At 46.7% G+C, this 18,343-nt stretch overlaps 2 protein-coding genes across 20 annotated transcripts in view; one reads left to right on the plus strand and one right to left on the minus strand.

Moving 5' to 3' along the window:
* The window catches only part of RIMBP2 (RIMS binding protein 2), a 296,295-nt gene that overhangs the window by 57,493 nt on the left and 220,459 nt on the right, over positions 1–18,343 (plus strand). The window lies entirely within an intron of this gene.
* Positions 17,729–18,343, minus strand: part of LOC144325854 (uncharacterized) — a 37,385-nt gene continuing 36,770 nt past the window's right edge. Inside the window, exon 13 of the mRNA XM_077920606.1 lies at positions 17,729–17,853. The gene's annotated coding sequence lies outside the window, so the exon portion shown is untranslated. The remainder of the gene's footprint in view (positions 17,854–18,343) is intronic.

The following is an 18,343-nucleotide window of genomic DNA, read 5'->3' on the forward strand; positions in this document are numbered from 1 at the left end:
TATTCTTGCCACCTCTTCTTGATGTCTTCTGCTTCTGTTAGGTCCTTACCACTTTTGTCCTTTATTATGGTAATTATGGCTCTGCTCTTCCAGATACCAGTTGCTGGAAACCACAGGAGGGGAGAGTGCTTTTGTTTTCATGTTCTGCTCGCTGCTTTCCCACATGCATCTGGTCGGCCCCTGTGAGGACAAGATGTTGGACTGGCTGGCCATTGGCCCGATCCAGCAGGCTGTTCTTATGCTGTAGCCTTATTGGAGATCAACGATTTGGTCTGTGTTGCTCCTGGACGGGAGGAAGGAAGTCAAATGACACCGAGATTCATTCAAAGAAAGAGTTTATTCTGCTCTCCGGATAGCAGAAGGCACTTGCGTGATCAAGTCCACAGCAAGTCCAAAGAAATGAGAGATTACATGCAGTATATATATCCTCCAGGCACCCTCTCCCTCTTCCCCAGGAATCCAGCCACGTCAGCTTGTGTACGCAGGTTGACATCACAGATGTTCCTGCTCCGGTATTCTTAACCATAAAAGGGTATTCCTTCTTGTACTTCTGACCATAAAAGGTTGTTCCTGTTTCCTATGCTTGCTCTTGGAGCAAGAGGTCATCAACTCCAATAACACACTCTGGCGCTGTTCCTGGACTAGGTCTGTGCGTCTTTGTGGTATTTGTGGTCAGGATGTAAGATAAGGCACAGACGTGTCTTCCCTGTTCTACTGGTACAGTCAAGGCCATCCTTGCCATCACGAATTGATAAAGGAGAGGGCTCTGAGCACTTGTTTATACCAGTGTTTCCCAACCTTTTTTGGGCAAAGGCACACTTGTTTGATGAAAAAAATCTCGAGGCACACCACCATTACAGCCCCGTGACGTCAGCGCGCAGCGTCACGCCGGGAGGGACGCACGAAAGTGTAAGTTTCAATTTTTTCCCCTCCCCCTTGCCGGGGAACCTCCAAGCTTTGGGGGTGGGGGTGGAGGAGGCAGCAAAGCGAGGGACTTAGGGACTCCTCCAACGACAAGGGTTGGGGAAGAAGAGAAAGGGCTATTCCGCTCCAGTCACGGGAGGGGAATATGTACTGGCCCAACTGGTGTGCGGTCTTCGGAAAGCGGGGTGCGGGAAGGAAGCCTAGGCTCGGGGTCCACCGACCTCGGCGGAGAAAGGCAACAACCGAAGCCTCCCGACGGTTTTGGGGGAGACGTTCAGAGCTTCCCTGGGAGTTTCTCAGCCTGCCTTTCGGAGGAAGAGGCGGAGGGGGCCTGGGGATGGCGGTGGCCTCGGCCTCGCCCTCCCTCCGTCCCTCTACCTTTGTAGTGGACACGCAGGTTGTTCTGCGAGAGGCCGATGTAGCTGAATTTGTCCTTCGGGCTCCAGGAGCGCGGCAGCGGCATCTCCTGCTCGTCCACGGCCGGGTAGAGCCGCTTGAGGCGCCGCTTGAGCTCCTTCTCCTGCTCGTTCAGGGCCGGGTCGCTGCCGTGAGGGAAGGGCGCCGGGGCGCTGCTGCTGCTGCTGCCGCCGCCGCTCCCGGCAGGCATGGGCCCAGCTGAGGCGGCGGTGGCTGTTGTGGTGGTGGCGGCGATAGCGGGCGGAGGAGGGGGCGGCGGCGGGGGAGGCGGCGGCGGGTGGAGCAGGAGGGCGGCCGAGGCCGGTGAGGGAGTAGGGTTGCCCGGGGCTTGAGGAGCCGTCGCTGGGAGTTGCTGCTGCTGTTGTTGCTGCTGCTGCCCGGACATGCCGAGAGGCTCCGCTTCTTCGGCTGAGGGACCCGACTGAGCTCGCGCGAAGGCGAGCAGGGGGGTTGGAAACAGACGGAGCCGATGACGAGCCGGCGCGTGCGTGCAGCGGCTGGCCTCGTAGGGAGCCGAGGGGCGGAGCTTCTTTTCTGAAGAACCTGAGGGCGGGGGTCCTCAGGCGCCTTTGGCGAAACGGCGCCGGCCCAGAGCGCTTCTGAGAGGCTGCCTTTGTGCGCGACGTAAAGCCCTCTTTCCCTCCCTCCAGCCCCGTGTCACCTGTGGAAAAGGGGGGTGGATCCAGTGACGCAACTCGGAAAACTGCTAGGGAAGCCAGAGCAGGAAAGTGAGTGGGGGGCGTCGCCGCCGCTTTAACCCACGTTTCCTTTTTGAAAGAGAAACTTAAGTCAGTGTTTCCCAACCTTTTTTGGACTCGCCCGCCTCCCTCCAGGCAACATCTCGCGGCACACCAGGCAACATCTCGCGGCACACTAGTGTGCCACGGAACACCGGTTGGGAAACACTGGTTTATACAGCTGGTTTTTGGCTCAAGAGCTCAAGTTAAAGCATTTTAGCTAAGAAAAAATAGGCATTTTGGTGCAGTTTCAAACTGCCTGCACAGTCAGTTTTGGGTTTGGGAAACCCATTCCTTCAATGCAAGTCTATTTGAATCACATTCTTCCCTTCGAAGAATTACGGTCACTGTAGTTTACTCCTCACAAGCCTTGACAAGCCCAGAATTCTTGGAGGGTGAGGGGAAAGTGCTTCAAATGGGCTGTAAAGCTTTATTTGGTGCTTACGCAGCCCAAAGATTCAGCTACCAGTTCTGGAATTGGAAGGGGCTCTTGTTTTGTCCTTTGTCTCAGGCAGCAAAATGTCCTGAGGCAGCCTTGCTAAGCAGAGAGGCAATAGCACGGAAGCCCATGCAAAAAGACTGGAGGGTTGGGTTCCTCTTTAAGCAGATAATTTTTATGCCTTTTAAGTTGCAAAAGCAAAATATGCTTCATGTTTTAATTCAATAATGGTAGGAAAAAAATATCACTTCAACTAACAGAGGAGTTTGGGAAATATTCATAGCCAACCCAAAACATTTTGCCGGCTGAAGTCTCAAGGACGAGATATCATTTCCTCCACTTCCATATACAATAGCCAAAAACTAGCCAATGAATCTTTGCTTAAAACACACACACACACACACACACACACACAATGTTTTTTCTGTTCCCAATGCTATTTTTCACTTCATTGGGCCTCTCTTACCCTCCCCCCTCTTCCAAATAGTTCAGTTGCTTTAGATCGCTTGGGGATCAAACTATTAACATTTAGAAAAACTGCTAAGCTCCTCTGAGCCCATGAGATAAAACAAACAAATTAATCAATAAAAGGAAGCCTAAAGCAGTGAAGAATAACATACAGAGCAACTGCAACCTCAAAAACAAAAGATGCAGTACAAAAATATTTTTTAAAATGCTACCATAACCTATGAGTCAAATTTCAGTTAAATACCAAAAAGGTGGGAATGTTAACAATTCAGTTAATAAACCTCATACAAAATTCATGAACATTAAATAAACAGATTCCTGCAGAATAAACTTTTCAGTAAGCTAGCAGCCCACAGCAGGCCAGGCTTTTGCAGAATCTTCTCAACATGGCACCCATTTTGCCATTAATTATAGCAGCGGTGCAGGATCCTGATGAGCCACTTTTATCCCTATTTGTGTGATGATGGCAGCACTGTGTGTGTGCAAATGAGCATATATCTCCTGGGCCGTGTCCAGAAAGTGGTGGTGGGGGATGAGTGTTCAGACCCCTGGGCTCTCACTTGTGGGGTGCCTCAGGGTTCCGTCCTCTCCCCCATGCTTTTTAATATCTATATGAAGCCTCTGGGAGAGATCATCAGGAGGTTTGGACTGGGTGTTCATCAGTATGCAGATGACACCCAGCTCTACCTCTCTTTTAAATCAGAACCAGTGAAGGCGGTGAAGGTCCTGTGTGAGTGCCTGGAGGCGGTTGGAGGATGGATGGCGGCTAACAGATTGAGGTTGAATCCTGACAAGACAGAAGTACTGTTTTGGGGGGACAGTGGGCGGGCGGGTGTGGGGGATTCCCTGGTCCTGAATGGGGTAACTGTGCCCCTGAAGGACCAGGTGTGCAGCCTGGGAGTCATTTTGGACTCACAGCTGTCCATGGAGGCGCAGGTTAACTCTGTGTCCAGGGCAGCTGTCTACCAGCTCCTCCTGGTATGCAGGCTGAGACCCTACCTGCCCACAGACTGTCTTGCCAGAGTGGTGCATGCTCTAGTTATTTCCCTCTTGGACTACTGCAACGTGCTGTACGTGGGGCTACCTTTGAAGGTGACCCGGAAACTGCAATTAATCCAGAATGCGGCAGCTAGACTGGTGACTGGGAGTGGCTGCCGGGACCACATAACACCGGTTCTGAGAGATCTGCATTGGCTCCCAGTACGTTTCCGAGCACGATTCAAAGTTTTGGTGCTGACCTATAAAGCCCTAAACGGCCTCGGTCCTGTATACCTGAAGGAGCGTCTCCACCCCCATCGTTCAGCCCGGACACTGAGATCCAGCGCCGAGGGCCTTCTGGCGGTTCCCTTGTTGTGAGAAGTGAGGCTACAGGGAGCCAGACAGAGGGCCTTCTCGGTAGTGGCGCCCGCCCTGTGGAACGCCCTCCCATCAGATGTCAAAGAGATAAACAACTACCTGACATTCAGAAGACATCTTAAGGCAGCCTTGTTCAGGGAAGTTTTTAATATGTAACGCTGTACTGTTTTTAACACTGATTGGGAGCCGCCCAGAGTGGCTAGGGAAACTCAGCCAGATGGGCGGGGTATAAATAATATATTATTATTATTATTATTATTATTATTATTATTATTATTATTATATCACTTTCTTGAATAGCAAACTTTGATGGTAAGCACCACCAGCACCAACAAGGCCACTGGAAAACAAGAGGGGGGGGGGACGGACGTATCAGCTTGTTTTTTTGGGGGGGAACATTTGCAGTAGTACCCCCCCAAAAAGCAGAAACGAAACAAAAACAAACCCTGAAGTGGTGTCTTCTCCTGTAAAAGCAACCCAGTGATGACTGGGCCTGCTCAGTTGCCAAGGAATGCGGAGTCTCAGGTGAGTAAAAAGGAAGCAGGTGAGAGCCGTGATGAAGGGATGACGGAATGGTATATTCTGGAGGAGAGCATGGCTGGGCTGGAACATGCTCCGTTGTCATGGAATGTTGTCAGTTGAAAAGAATCCTAGAGTTGGAAGGGACCCCGAGGGTCATCTAGTCCAGCCCCCTGCAATGCAAGAATCCTGCCCGTGTCACGGCTAAAAATTGGCCGCTGTTTCTTTAATGCTGAAAGAACTACCGTATTTTTCGCTCTATAACACGCACCTGACCATAACACGCACGTAGTTTTTAGAGGAGGAAAACAAGAAAAAAAATATTCTAAACGAAACAGTGGATGTATGATTTTTGTGGTTCATGCTGTGGCCACAGACATGTGATCTGACAGTGAGTTTGGAGTAGCCCAATGCAAAAATCCTGAGGATCCATGCTTTGTAACCACATTTTTGCACCACTGCGGCCCCAGGCAACAGTGGGTGCGTGATTTTTTTGATGCAAGATGTAGCCATGGACATGCTATGTGATCTGATGGTGAATTTGGGATGACCCAGTGCAAAAATCCTGAGGATCCATGTGGATCCGTGCTTTGTAACCATGTTTTAAGTGGGGAGGGAAGGAAAAGCACTCAAGGGACAAGGAGCACGCGTGGGGTGTGTGGAGAAGGATGCTGCTAATAATGCAGGAGAGGGGTATTAGGGGAGAAGGCTCCTCTCCTCTCCCACTTTGCTCCTTTAAAGCAAGCAGGCTCTCTGTCCCTCTCTCCTCCCCTCTCAGCGGCTCTTCTCCCACTTTCCTGTTTCAAAGCGGGCCACGGAGGAGGGAAGGAAGGGGAACCATGGATCCTCTGCTCACGGCTGCAGCAGATCCCCCCCCCCCCGCCACCCATAGGCATTCGCTCCATAACACGCACAGACATTTCCCCTTACTTTCTAGGAAGAAAAAAGTGAGTGTTATGGTGCAAAAAATATGGTAAGTCAGCATGAGTCAGCAGCCCAGGATGACTCATGCAACCTTTCACCAAATTGTACATGTATATATAGAGTGGTCAGTGTTAGTGTGAGTTGGTTGGATGGTAGCAAGCTGGTTGCGTTTGGTAGGTATAAAAGCTGTCGGTTATGGTGGGAGAAGAAGACTTTTTAAGAATAAAAGCAGCAATGTTTACAGTGACAGCCCAGGTGGTTATGAAGGAGCAGTGATGTATTCTGGGAGTGGAGTATTCTGGGAGAGGGCATGGGTGCCTGACTTGCTGGAAGCCTGAACAGGAATGTTCCTTTCTTCTTCTTCTTCTTCTTCTTCTTCTTCTTCTTCTTCTTCTTCTTCTTCTTCTTCTTCTTCTTTGGCGATCACTCGTAGCTGAGTAAGATTGTCTTCTGTAAACACGGTTTTAACAATGAGTCCATAAGTGACTGTGGAGGCCAATTCTGGATCCACACGTCCTTCCACAGTGGGGACATTGGTTTCCACACGGGTGTTGATCACGGTGTGGATTTGCCAAGTGTGCCTTCTTCTTAGCATGTTTCTCCCTTGCGTCCTGAGTTCGAGTGTCTTCAAAGCCCATGACACCTTTGGTAAAGGCTGTTCTCCAACTGGAGTACTCGCGGGCAAGCGTTTCCCAATTGTTGGTGTTTATACTACATTATTAAAGATTTGCCTTGAGACAGTCTTTAAACCTCTTTTGCTGACCACCAGCAAGAAAATCAATGCAGATTTAAATCTAAATCTCCCTTTCTGCAGTAATGCTGGCCTACCTTACAGGGTTGTTGAAAGATTTACTGAGATGACAGAAAGGAAAGCCTTGCTGCTGAAAAGTGGCCTATAAATACATTAAAATGGATGTGGGGTCCTTCTCTGTTGTTGTTGTTGTTTAGTCGTTTAGTCGTGTCCGACTCTTCGTGACCCCATGGACCAGAGCACGCCAGGCACCTCTGTCCTCCACTACCTCCCGCAGTTTGGTCAAACTCATGCTGGTAACCTCGAAAACACTATCCAACCATCTCGTCCTCTGTCGTCCCCTTCTCCTTGTGTCCTCCATCTTTCCCAGCATCAGGGTCTTCTCCAGGGAGTCTTCTCTTCTCATGAGGTGGCCAAAGTACTGGAGCCTCAGCTTCACGATCTGTCCTTCCAGTGAGCACTCAGGGCTGATTTCCTTAAGAATGGATGCGTTTGATCTTCTTGCAGTCCATGGGACTCTCAAGAGTCTTCTCCAGCACCATAATTCAAAAGCATCAATTCTTCGGCGATCAGCCTTCTCTACCATTCTATAATAAATGCATTATTATTTACAATCTTTTCTTTGGGGGAAAATATCGTGGAAGACAGATGCCAGAATGGTTTGATCTGACTGCGTAGTAGAAATCATTCACTAATGTAAAAAATATAGGAGCCCATTTCCTTTTTTGCTGAGATATATGTGTGCGCGCGCACACACACAGTAAAAACAAGAGGAATCCTGACAAAATCCAAAGGGATGCTGATTTAAGTCCACTTCCAGCATGGCTGAGAATAATGATTTCTTAGTTCGAGAGGAAATGTTCTTAAGGGGTTGTGGGGTTGTTATTGGAGCTGTCCCCAGAATACCTTGTAAGCTGGTTAAACCTGATGCTAAACGAAAGTCTGTTGTTATTGGGGGGGGGGGTGCACAGAGAGAGGGGAGGAGGGGGAAAAACAGAGTTGCTGTCTAGCAGGAAACAAGTATTTTTCCAAGTGGGGATCATTGGGTAGAGGCTCTTCCTTTACTACAGAGTGATATCGTGCTCACATGCTGCTTGCAAACTTTCCCATTGGGCCATCTGGCTACTGGGAGAAGAGGGTGATGGACTCAGGAAATCACCATTGGCCTGATCCAGTAGGACCTTGATGTTCTTAAACTCACTGCTAGTAGGCAAGGATCATCGCAACGGAAGCTTCTGCCCCCCGGGGCTGGGGTTCACCATATCTGGAGGGAGGGGATGCCCATATTGTGAAATTTCTTTTTGATAAAAATCTCAACACAAATGACCATTTCTAGGAGAGTCGTCATATCAGGGCACTTCCAACCCAGACAGGGCTTAATGTTACAAACAGGCCATTCAGAAGATGCACTTGGGCTGCTGGAAATAAGGCAAATCAGGATTTAATCTAGTGAAGCATTACAGGCTGCTAGGTTTGTGAGCTTGGACAAGTCACGCTACAAAGTCACCATGTGGTCTGGCATCTTGATTCAAAATTGGTGCCCGGCACCTGGACATTCACATAGACCCTCACCTCAGGAAACCTCTGGGTGACAATATCGCAAGAGGCGGCCAAAGATGCGTCTCTTTACTCTGGCTTTTGGTACATGAGGTATATATTTTTAGGGCTTACTGTATATTTGTGATTGCAAGTTGCTTTTAACTATTTTAAATATTGTGTATTTAATGTTGTCACCTGCCTTGTGAGCTTAGCTTGAAGGAGGGGATAATCATTATGAAATAAATAAATAAATAAATAAACTCATTAAATATATATAATAAATATATAAAGATATATATTTAAATATATATGTACTATATAGAGACGCGGGTGGTTTTTGATGATAAGAGCTGTTCAAGAGTGGAATGGACTACCTAGAAAGGTGGTGCACTTAAGTTAATTGGAGGGTTTTAAGCAGAGGTTAAAAGGGATGCAGGTGGCGCAGTGGGTTAAACCACAGAGCCTAGGACTTGCCGATCAGAAGGTTGGCGGTTCGAATCCCCGCAATGGGGTGAGCTCCCATTGCTTGGTCCCAGCTCCTGACCACCTAGCAGTTCGAAAGCAAATAGGTACTGCTCCGGCGGGAAGGTAAAGGGCGTTTCCGTGTGCTGCTCTGGTTTGCCAGAAGCGGCTTAGTCATGCTGGCCACATGACCCAGAAGCTCCCTCGGCCAATAAAGTGAGATGAGCACCGCAATCCCAGAGTCGGCCACGACTGGACCTAATGGTTAGGGGTCCCTTTACCTTTTTATATACTATACATTTGCAAATAATCCCAAACATTACAAAACACCTGAAGTCTCCCTTGACCCCTGCTTGTAAACTAAACCTGGGTAAACTTTGCACCTCTGGAATTTCCAGACTGCTTGGAGAAGTCATCATCATCATCAACAACCTTTATTACGGTCCAGAGACCCAACAAATCGTTACAAAGCAATACACAATTCATACAGCCTACCTCCAGGTTAAACAAGCATTTTGCTCAGAATATAGGGATCATTGGTTCTTGCAACCACCGATAAAAACTTTGCCGCTGCTAATGTTCTAGTGTTTGTCCAGTCTTCCAATAGGAACCTGACATAGTGAGCCTCTGATTTTCCCGGGAAAGGTACCAGCAAGGGTAATATCAGCTTGGATAAGTTTGAGTGTGTGTGTGTGTGTGTGTGTGTGTGTGTGTGTGTACGCATGCATAACAGTAATGACACCCCTTCCTTGAGTTCTTTCACTTTTCTTCCTTGGGCTGAACAAAGTTGCTTTTAACCATTGACTGCAATGGCAAGCATGGGTGGCTTCTCACATATAACTTCACAAAGGTGTTTCAAACCCTTGTTGTTGACCCCCTCTGCTTACGTTGCAGTTGGGCATCTTGGATTAAGCAGGCAACTTTCGGGTGCCTATTAAGGCCAAGGCTCCTTCCGACAGCTTGAGAAGGCTGGGTGGGGAATTAGTTTTCACTAAAGGCAACTTGAGAGCCAAATAGGCAGATTACTCACCTGGAGGGGTAAAGCGGTGGACTGCAGTTTTGCTGGAAGCCTGAAAGAAGCCTGCAGTGAGCTGCCGTTCCTGCAAGAAGGCCAGGCTGCTTAGCTCAACCTTTTGGCTGCAGTTGGTGGCACAAGTCCAGTGAGACTTAGTATTCCATATAAAGGATGGTAGCTAGAAAACAAAGTGCCCCCCCCCTTTCAATATAAAGTTGCAATCTTACACACACACACCTTGGAGCAAGTACCATTGAAGTTGGTGGGATTTTGAGAAATCATGCATATAACAAGACAGCAAATTTCCCATTTCACCTCTACTAGGAAATCCTTATTGCATCTGCCCCCTCCCTCTGTTCTCCATCCCCCTTAAGATGTGAGAGCTTCAGAGAAGCCTTTGAGATGCTTTTGCCCCAGCCATGATTTCAGTATAGTTTACTGTCAGATGAATGAGTTTAGATTATCGTTTATTGATATATTTGATTTATGCCCCACCTTTTATCCAAGTGGCATACTTTGTTTTCCTCCTCCACATTTTATCCTCTCAACAACCCTGTGAGTTGAGAGTGGTCCCAGTGAGCTTCACAACTAAGTTCAGCCTCTGTTTCTTTTGGAGGAGAGAGTGCTGTTGTTAATATTAATATTATTAAAAGGTAAAAAAGGTAAAGGTAAAGGTACCCCTGCCCGTACGGGCCAGTCGTGACCGACTCTGGGGTTGTGCGCTCATCTCACTCTAGAGGCCGGGAGCCAGCGCTGTCCGCAGACACTTCCGGGTCACGTGGCCAGCGTGACATCGCTGCTCTGGCAAGCCAGAGCCGCACACGGAAACGCCATTTACCTTCCCGCCAGTAAGCGGTCCCTATTTATCTACTTGCACCCGGGAGTGCTTTCGAACTGCTAGGTTGGCAGGCGCTGGGACCGAGCGACGGGAGTGCACCCCGCTGCGGGGATTTGAACCGCCGACCTTTCGATCGGCAAGCCCTAGGCGCTGAGGCTTTTGCCCACAGTGCCACCCGCAAAGTGTCCCTATTTTCCAGGGACAGTCCTGGATTTACAGAAGCCATCCTGGTTTCTGATTTGATCCTGGAATGTCCCGTTTTTCCTTGGGACATCCCTGTTACCATCAGAGAAATGTTGGAGGGTATGTTATTATTACTAGTTATCCAAGTGATAAGCTGCCTTTCCTGCTGGCACCCAGGGCACCAAACACATCTAGTTATCTCCCGCTTGGCCTACTGCAATGCGCTGTATGTGAAGATACCTTTGAAGTTGACCTGGAAACTACAACTAATCCAGAATGTGGCAGCTAGACTGGTGACTGGGAGTGGCCACCAAGACCATATAGCAACGGTCATGAAAGACCTACATTGGCTCCCAGTATGTTTCCGAGCACAGCTCAAAGTGTCGGTGCTGACCTTTAAAGCCCTAAACGGCCTCAGCCCAGTATACCTGAAGGAGCGTCTCCACCTCCATCGTTCTGCCCAGACACTGAGGTCCAGCTCCAAGGGCCTTTTGGCGGTTCCCTCACTGAGAGAAAGTGAGGTTATAAGGAACCAGGCAGAGAGCCTTCTCAGTAGTGGCACCCGTCCTGTTGAATGCCCTCCCATCAGTCAAGGAAATAAACAACTGTCTGACTTTTAGAAGACATCTGAAGGCAGCCTTGTTTAGGGAAGTTTTTAATGTTTGGTGTTTTATCATGTTTTTAATATACTGTTGGGAGCCACCCAGAGTGTATAAAATTATTATTATTATTATTATTATTATTATTATTATTATTATTATTATTTTATTTTATTTATAAAAACAGTTAAAAAATAAAAACCCAACCAGTTAAAAATATCTCAACCACTGGTCGCAGGGTCATTAGTAACAGGGCCAGTGCAGAGCTTTCAGGGCATACGGTGCCATGGGGCTGCCCCACTTAACCAGCCTAGCAGCTGCATTCCACATGAGCTGCAGCCTCCAAACCATCTTCAAGGGCAGACCCCACAGGTACTGGGTAATTTGTTATCTTTACACTAACTAGTTTGGTTATTGATGTACAGACTGAACAGATATGTCAGATATGCAGAAATGTGCCAGGACATACAAGGGTCTTTGCCTAAGCGAAAGTTCTTTTCCAGTGACGTCCTCCACTCGAAAGGGGAGCCATCCCTTCCACGGATATCGCTTGGGCCAATGGGAACTGTATGTTATGATGCATCTATGTCAATCACCCTCCCCCAACCCTCCAGATAGCGATGGGGGCAAAATTCTATTCAGTTCTCAATTAAAGGCGAACTTGTGCTTTCCAAAACAGTAACATCAACTGAATTGCAGCCTCCTTCAGAATTCACACTTCTCCAAATTTCACGACGTGGTTCTCCAGCAAAGTAATGTGCAGAAAAATGCATATGCTTGCATGAAGCATGCATAAAAATGCATATATTGGTGAAAACAACGCACAGAATTGTACAGTACAGTCATACCTCGGGTTACAGATGCTTCAGGTTGCGTCTTTTCGGGTTACGAACCCACCGAAACCAGGAAGTACCGGAACGGGTTACTTCTAGGTTTTGGGGGTTGCGCATGCGCAGAAGCGCTAAATTGTGCTTTGTGCATGTGCAGAAGCGTCGAATCGCAACCCACCATGCGCAGATGCACCTCTGCGGGTTGCGAACGCTGCGGGTTGCGAACATGCATTATATTATATCAGGGAATATCACTTCGTAAAAATGTGAATATTAGGCAGAATTGCAAACAAACCTGTATTTGAACAAAAGTGCTGGAGAATTTTTCATGAGGACTTATTACACACACACACACACACACACACACACACACACACACACACACTTGCAAGCTGATGTGGAACTGTGTTTAAGACTGGAAGGATGAAAATTTAAGAGAAACCGAAATTAGTAGATGAACCCTCTGTACTGCAACATGTTGTGACGTTAACATATATGAGAGAGTGCTGGAGGGGAAATAGTTTAGTAGGTTGCACAGGCAGGACCCAGGGGGGTGGAGTCAGTGGGTCTATAAAACTAGTTCTGAGGGGAGTTCGTTGGGAGTTGTTGGTGGGCAGTTGGTTGGTTTTAGCTGGTTGGCTGGTTGGGAAAGGCAGTTGGGAAAGGCAGTTGGTAACAGAGAGACAGTTAGGGCAGTGGGTTCTTGAGTGTGGGGAGGTAGAAGAGATAGAGAGAGGAAAATAAGACTAAGAAAGTAAAGAGCAACAACGTTTGGAATGCTGTAAAAGTTTTGTTTGTGTCTGAAATAAAATACACTCTTCTTTATTAATTGAAAAGCTGACTGAGACTGAAGTGATTTTACCAGGGAGGACCTGGTTGGTGGCAGCGGATTAGTGGTGTATGGGTCAATAGTTCGTGAGACGACTGGGGGCTCCGTACGAACGCCACACATGTTTTGGACCACATTTCACCTCCAAGACATGGACAGTGTGGGATGATGGGAGTTGTAGATTGAAACATCTGCAGGGTCCTACTTTGGGGGAGGCTGAACTAATTGAGAGGCTGCCACATAAGAAGCTGAGCCAGCTGCCACAACTGAAGATGGCATGGATCTGTAAATGTCTCAGTTTCCCCCTTCCACCACCGCTACCTCCTCCTCCATCCTGTGTTCCATTACAGCCTCCGAATCCATCACTTGGATTTGGCAGGTTGATTTGCAACTCGGTGGAGAGTGCAACGGCAGATATATTTTGATGAGAAAGACACAGCAGCTTGAGCTATACAAAATATTAGAATATCTCCGAAACCCCCTCAATCAACTTGCGTGTTCTTAATGGGTCTTGCCGCATCTGCTGTTCCGTGGACCGTGAACTCTCAATTTCTCACTGCGAGGAGGTTACCTTATGCCTGGCACTTTAATAAATGGTGTGGCTCTGGTAAGCAGAGGCGTCCATAAGGCCTTTTGACTGAAATCAGCTATTAGGAAGGCAGACTCAATACATTTTGGGACCTGAGGCAAACCATAAAATGGCGGCCTGGCCACATCAGGGGGAAAAGGGAAGTGAAAAGTGAAGATCTACATCAAGAACAAGAGGGGAATAAAGATCTACATTGGGATCTGCTGCCCCATGGATCCTGTTGCCCAGGGCGATGGCTTCCTCTTGCCTCTTGGGTAGGCCGGCTGTGTTTACTACTACAGTTGTATTAATGTTTGATAATGCTGAACAAGTGTAGTTTAATGGCTAGAGGAAGTCCTTGCTTCAACATCACTTCATTTACTAGTGCAAAGTGCCCCACATTGCTTGGGAATTCCAGACCCTCCAAGTGCCCCTATTTTTCAGGGACTTCCCTGATTTAGAGAAACCATCCCAGTTTCTGATTTGATCCTGGAATGTTCCACTGTTCCTTAGGACATCCCTATTTTCACCAGAGAAATATTAAAATGTATGATAGTATGTCTCTATTTTCGTAGAAGAAAAGTTGGAGGGTGTGGTAGAATGTCCCTATTTTCAACTGAGAAATTTTGGAATGTATGGAGTTATCTGACCCCCTGAAGGCAATCCCGTATAGGGAAGTTTTTTTAAAAAAATGTTGAATGCTTTATTATATTTTTATATGTGTTGGAAGCTGCCCAGAGTGGTTGGGACAACCCAGTAAGGTGTGTAGGGCATAAATAGTAAAATTATCATTATGGAATAGGACGTCTCTATTTTTGTTGGAAAAATGTTGGAGGGTATAGAATTCTAAGGTGGGGTGGTGGTGGTTGGGTGGATCTTGGTTAAACTTAGGGCAGCTTTGAAGGCACCCAGTAGACTCCAAACATAGAGAAAAACCTGCTCCTTGATCTCAGAAACCATTGTGCAAATTTTGGTTACAATATCTTAAGAAGTGTCCATGCGCAAAGACAACAGACGGAGGCGAACAAGTTTTCAAACTATGTAGTAGATATAGGCATATGATGATAATAACAACACAATATTTAAAAATGCAAAATGCAACAATTAAAACAGCAAAAATAAATGAAAAGCAACATAACTTCCCCCCTGTACATAATAACACAAGATTTCCCCTGATTGCATAAACTGGTAAAAAATAATAATAACATAAAACGTCTGCTCTGCACATTAAAAAATGGCTACCAGTCCTACTGCAACATCAGTTTTTCCGATAGCCCTGGGAACATTTAATGCTGTGTTCATATATGAAACATCAGCCAAGGGGCAAAGTTCAGTTTCTGTCACCCACTGACACTATCTACATGTGCCTCACGCACTCCTGTCATTTTATGTGGGTCAGAATGACAGAAACAGGGGAATTGTGCCCTCTTTTCCTTTTTCTCAGGTTTAATGGGCGGATGGAGGAGATTAATAAATGTAGCAGAAGCACAATGTCAGGCAGAATGCCACCCACGGCGAGATCTAAGCATGGCTGCCCTAGAGCTTTGCATTTGGGCTACACAGCAATAATAATTGCTATTTAAACAAACACGCACAGAACCCTTGCTTGCTTGCAACTACCCAAATTCAGAACTAAGAAAGAAAAAAACCAATCAAAGTTCTCAAGAGATGGGCGAAGGAGGTTGCAGAAAACAAGGTTTCTCTTCAGTCTTTAACTTTAAGATTTATATAATAAAATTGTTTCCTATATCAATATGCCACCTTTTAAACAACCTTTGGGGAAACGAATGTTCCCAAGTCAGTCACAGACAATGAAATGTGTGTGTGTACTCATTATAGGCGTCTGTATAAATTTAACAATTGATGCAAGAAGAAACCTTAAGAAACATTTCTTGAGAAATGTGAAAACTTTTAAAGAATGTTTGAAGCAAGAGCGTTAAACAAATATTCTCTTACTGAATGCTAATGAGGAGGAAATGCTGCTAGGTTTTAGTTTAGCTTAATTTGTTCGGTTTATACACTTCTCACAACCAGAATGAGTGATTTACAAATACAAGCTTCTCTTGAAAAGTAAATGTCTGCTTCAGAGGGAACCATTGAAGAGGGAGAGTTAAATTTCTCCTTTCCACACAGCACAGTGACAAATTTGTTCAGGTTTTTCCTGAGGCTGCCGTTTACAGAACAAAAAATGTTGCATCCACACAATTAAAAAGAGCTTATCAAATCTTGCTTGACCCTCAGAGAGCATTTAAGCTTTTAATGAGACAAATACATGGAGGAAGGCTTTCGGCCTTAAGAGCTAAATTGAACCTCCAGCTACAGGAGCACTTAGGAGTATGGACTGCTTTGGTTGTGCGCTGCCAAAGGGTATCTTACTGGCAATGGCTGTAAATGGAATAGTAAACCAGTTCAGCCTTAAGTTTTTACATTCTCTCTTCTCCCTGTCTCCCGCCAGTGAGACTCCTGTTCCCTGAAAGACAGAGATTCAACTGGAGAGTTTCCCTCATCACTGCATCTAGGACTCTGCTCAGTGTTTACATGCAGAGTTTTGGGAAGAAAAACATGTTTTGGGGAAAGAATGTGAATTGAACGAATCTTTATTTGCGTCAGCCATCAGCCATAGCAATAAAACAACAATACGATATACAAAGAATAGAAATAAAAAGTCAAATATATAAAATACATTTTAGGGTTTTGAATCAGTAGTGGATCTTATTCTGATTGTCTCTGTGCTCACAAATCCTGCCTTAAGGGAACATTTAAGGTGTGAATAGGGTGAGCCTGTGACCTGGATTCAGGAATTAAGTACAGTGGTACCGGGGGTTACAGACGCTTCAGGTTGCAGACGCTTCAGGTTACAGACTCCGCTAACCCAGAAATAGTACCTCGGGTTAAGAACTTTGCTTCAGGATGAGAACAGAAATCGTGTGGCGGCAGCGCAGTCCCACCAACCTGTGACCACTGTGTGTCTGTGCACGCGCACGCACGCACGCACGCGCGCGCGCACACACACACACACACACACATTCAACCTCAGTAAAGCCAGGCAGTCCCCAATCAATAAAGTGCTCACTGGCCACCTGCCTCAGTGGGTGCTTGGAGCTCACAGTATCACTCACACTAAGCAGACCAAACTGCTATATCAGGCAAAAAAGAAAGGAACAAACCCTCTTGCACCCAGCAAGCTGGAACATTAGGACCATGTGTTCTGGCTTGCTGCAGGTCAACAACTCACAGAAGATGAACATCATTGACCATGAGCTGAAAACACTCAGCATTGACATTGCTGCTCTACAGGAGACAAGACTTGCTTCAAATGGCAGCCTCAGAGAGAGCTACACCTTTTGTGGCAAGGAGGACATCCAGAAGATTCACGGCGTAAGATTTGCAGCAAGGGACTCCCTTCTGTCTGTGATAGAACTGCCAGCTGAGGGCTCAGAATGCTTGCCTTCTCTCCATCTCTCAACTACCTCCATTCCAGTTAACATATTGAGTGTTTACGCTCTGTGTGCTCTGATATACAGATCAAGAACAAGTTCTGCAAGAAACTAGACCAGGATGTCAGGAGCCTGCAAACACCTTCTCGGTAGTGGCTCCCTCCCAGAAGATGTCAAAGAATTAAACAACTATCGGACTTTTAGAAGACATCTGAAGGCAGGCCTGTTTAGGGAAGTTTTTAATGTTTGAAGTTTTATTCTGTTTTTAGTGTTCTGCTGGGAGCTGCCCAGAGTGGCTGTGGAAACCCAACCAGATGGGCGGGGTATAAATAATAAAATTATTCTTATTATTACTATTACTATTCCTGCTGGGAGAGTCCATCACAGCTGGGATAACCGCAGAGGCTCCCTTGGTATCGGGAGCCTGAACAAGAACGGAAAACACTACCTGAACTGTGCTCATATCACAGCCTCTGCGTCATGAACATGGTATGCTCTACCAAGGCAAAACACTCAGTGTCCTGGAGACATCTTGGATGTCAGGTCACTGGCACCAGCTGGGCTGGATTGTCACCAGGTGATTGCACTGAACTGTGTTAATGCCACACAGAGCTACCACTGACTGCGACATGGTCACTCTCTGGTGGTGAGCAAAGAGGACCTGTAGCCAATCTAAGGTTCTGCACTTGGGCAGGAAGAACCAACTGCACCAATATAAGTTGAGGGACACTGGTTTGCTGGTAGGGAAAAGGATCTAGGGATCTTAGTGGACCACAAGCTTAACCTGAGCCAACCTGAGAGTGATGCAGCAGCAGCAGCAAAAAATCCTAATTCTATTTCAGGCTGCAACAAGAAAAGTGTCCAGATCAATGGAAGACAATAACACAATGAAATTCAAAACAGTAACAATTTATTGTGCATTTATTCAAAATCCATTAAAAAATATTTATTTTTATTCCATTCTCTTCCGGTTTTTCTTCTTGACACGTGGAGTTACACAGGGAGTAGATCATATATCCTAAGGAATGGAAAAACCTAAAATTCCGTGAGATCTTTTGAGGCAAAATAATGTTAACAATTTTCGGATCTCTCTCTGTCCCCTGCCCTGTCCTGTCTTTTGCAAAACAAAGGTGTCAACCCTGGGCCCAGACAGCAAGACCCTCCCCCCTCGGCCTCCCTGAGGTGGTCCAGAGGAAAGAAGAGCAAGGCATAAAGCACCAGCTGGGCTGCAGGAGTTGCCAGAAGGAGGCCTGCAAAATGCCACCCAGCCATCTTAGGGACTCCACTCTGCATCTGTGTAGGGTTTACTCAGGAGCCTTGTCTTCCCCTGAAGCCATCCGATGGGATCCCTGTCAGTGTTTGTGTAAAAAAAAAAGGAAAGGGTTCTGACCTCCCTTTGTCTCCTCAGACCCTTGTCGGCATAAAAGAGTCCACAAGAATATCCTTGCAGAGTGCTTTCTGCTTTTATTCTTAAAAGTCTTTGTGCAAAAGCGACTGACCAACTGTAC

The sequence above is a fragment of the Podarcis muralis genome, chromosome 16 (assembly GCF_964188315.1).
Source record: "Podarcis muralis chromosome 16, rPodMur119.hap1.1, whole genome shotgun sequence".
Classification (NCBI taxonomy): Eukaryota; Metazoa; Chordata; class Lepidosauria; order Squamata; family Lacertidae; genus Podarcis; species Podarcis muralis.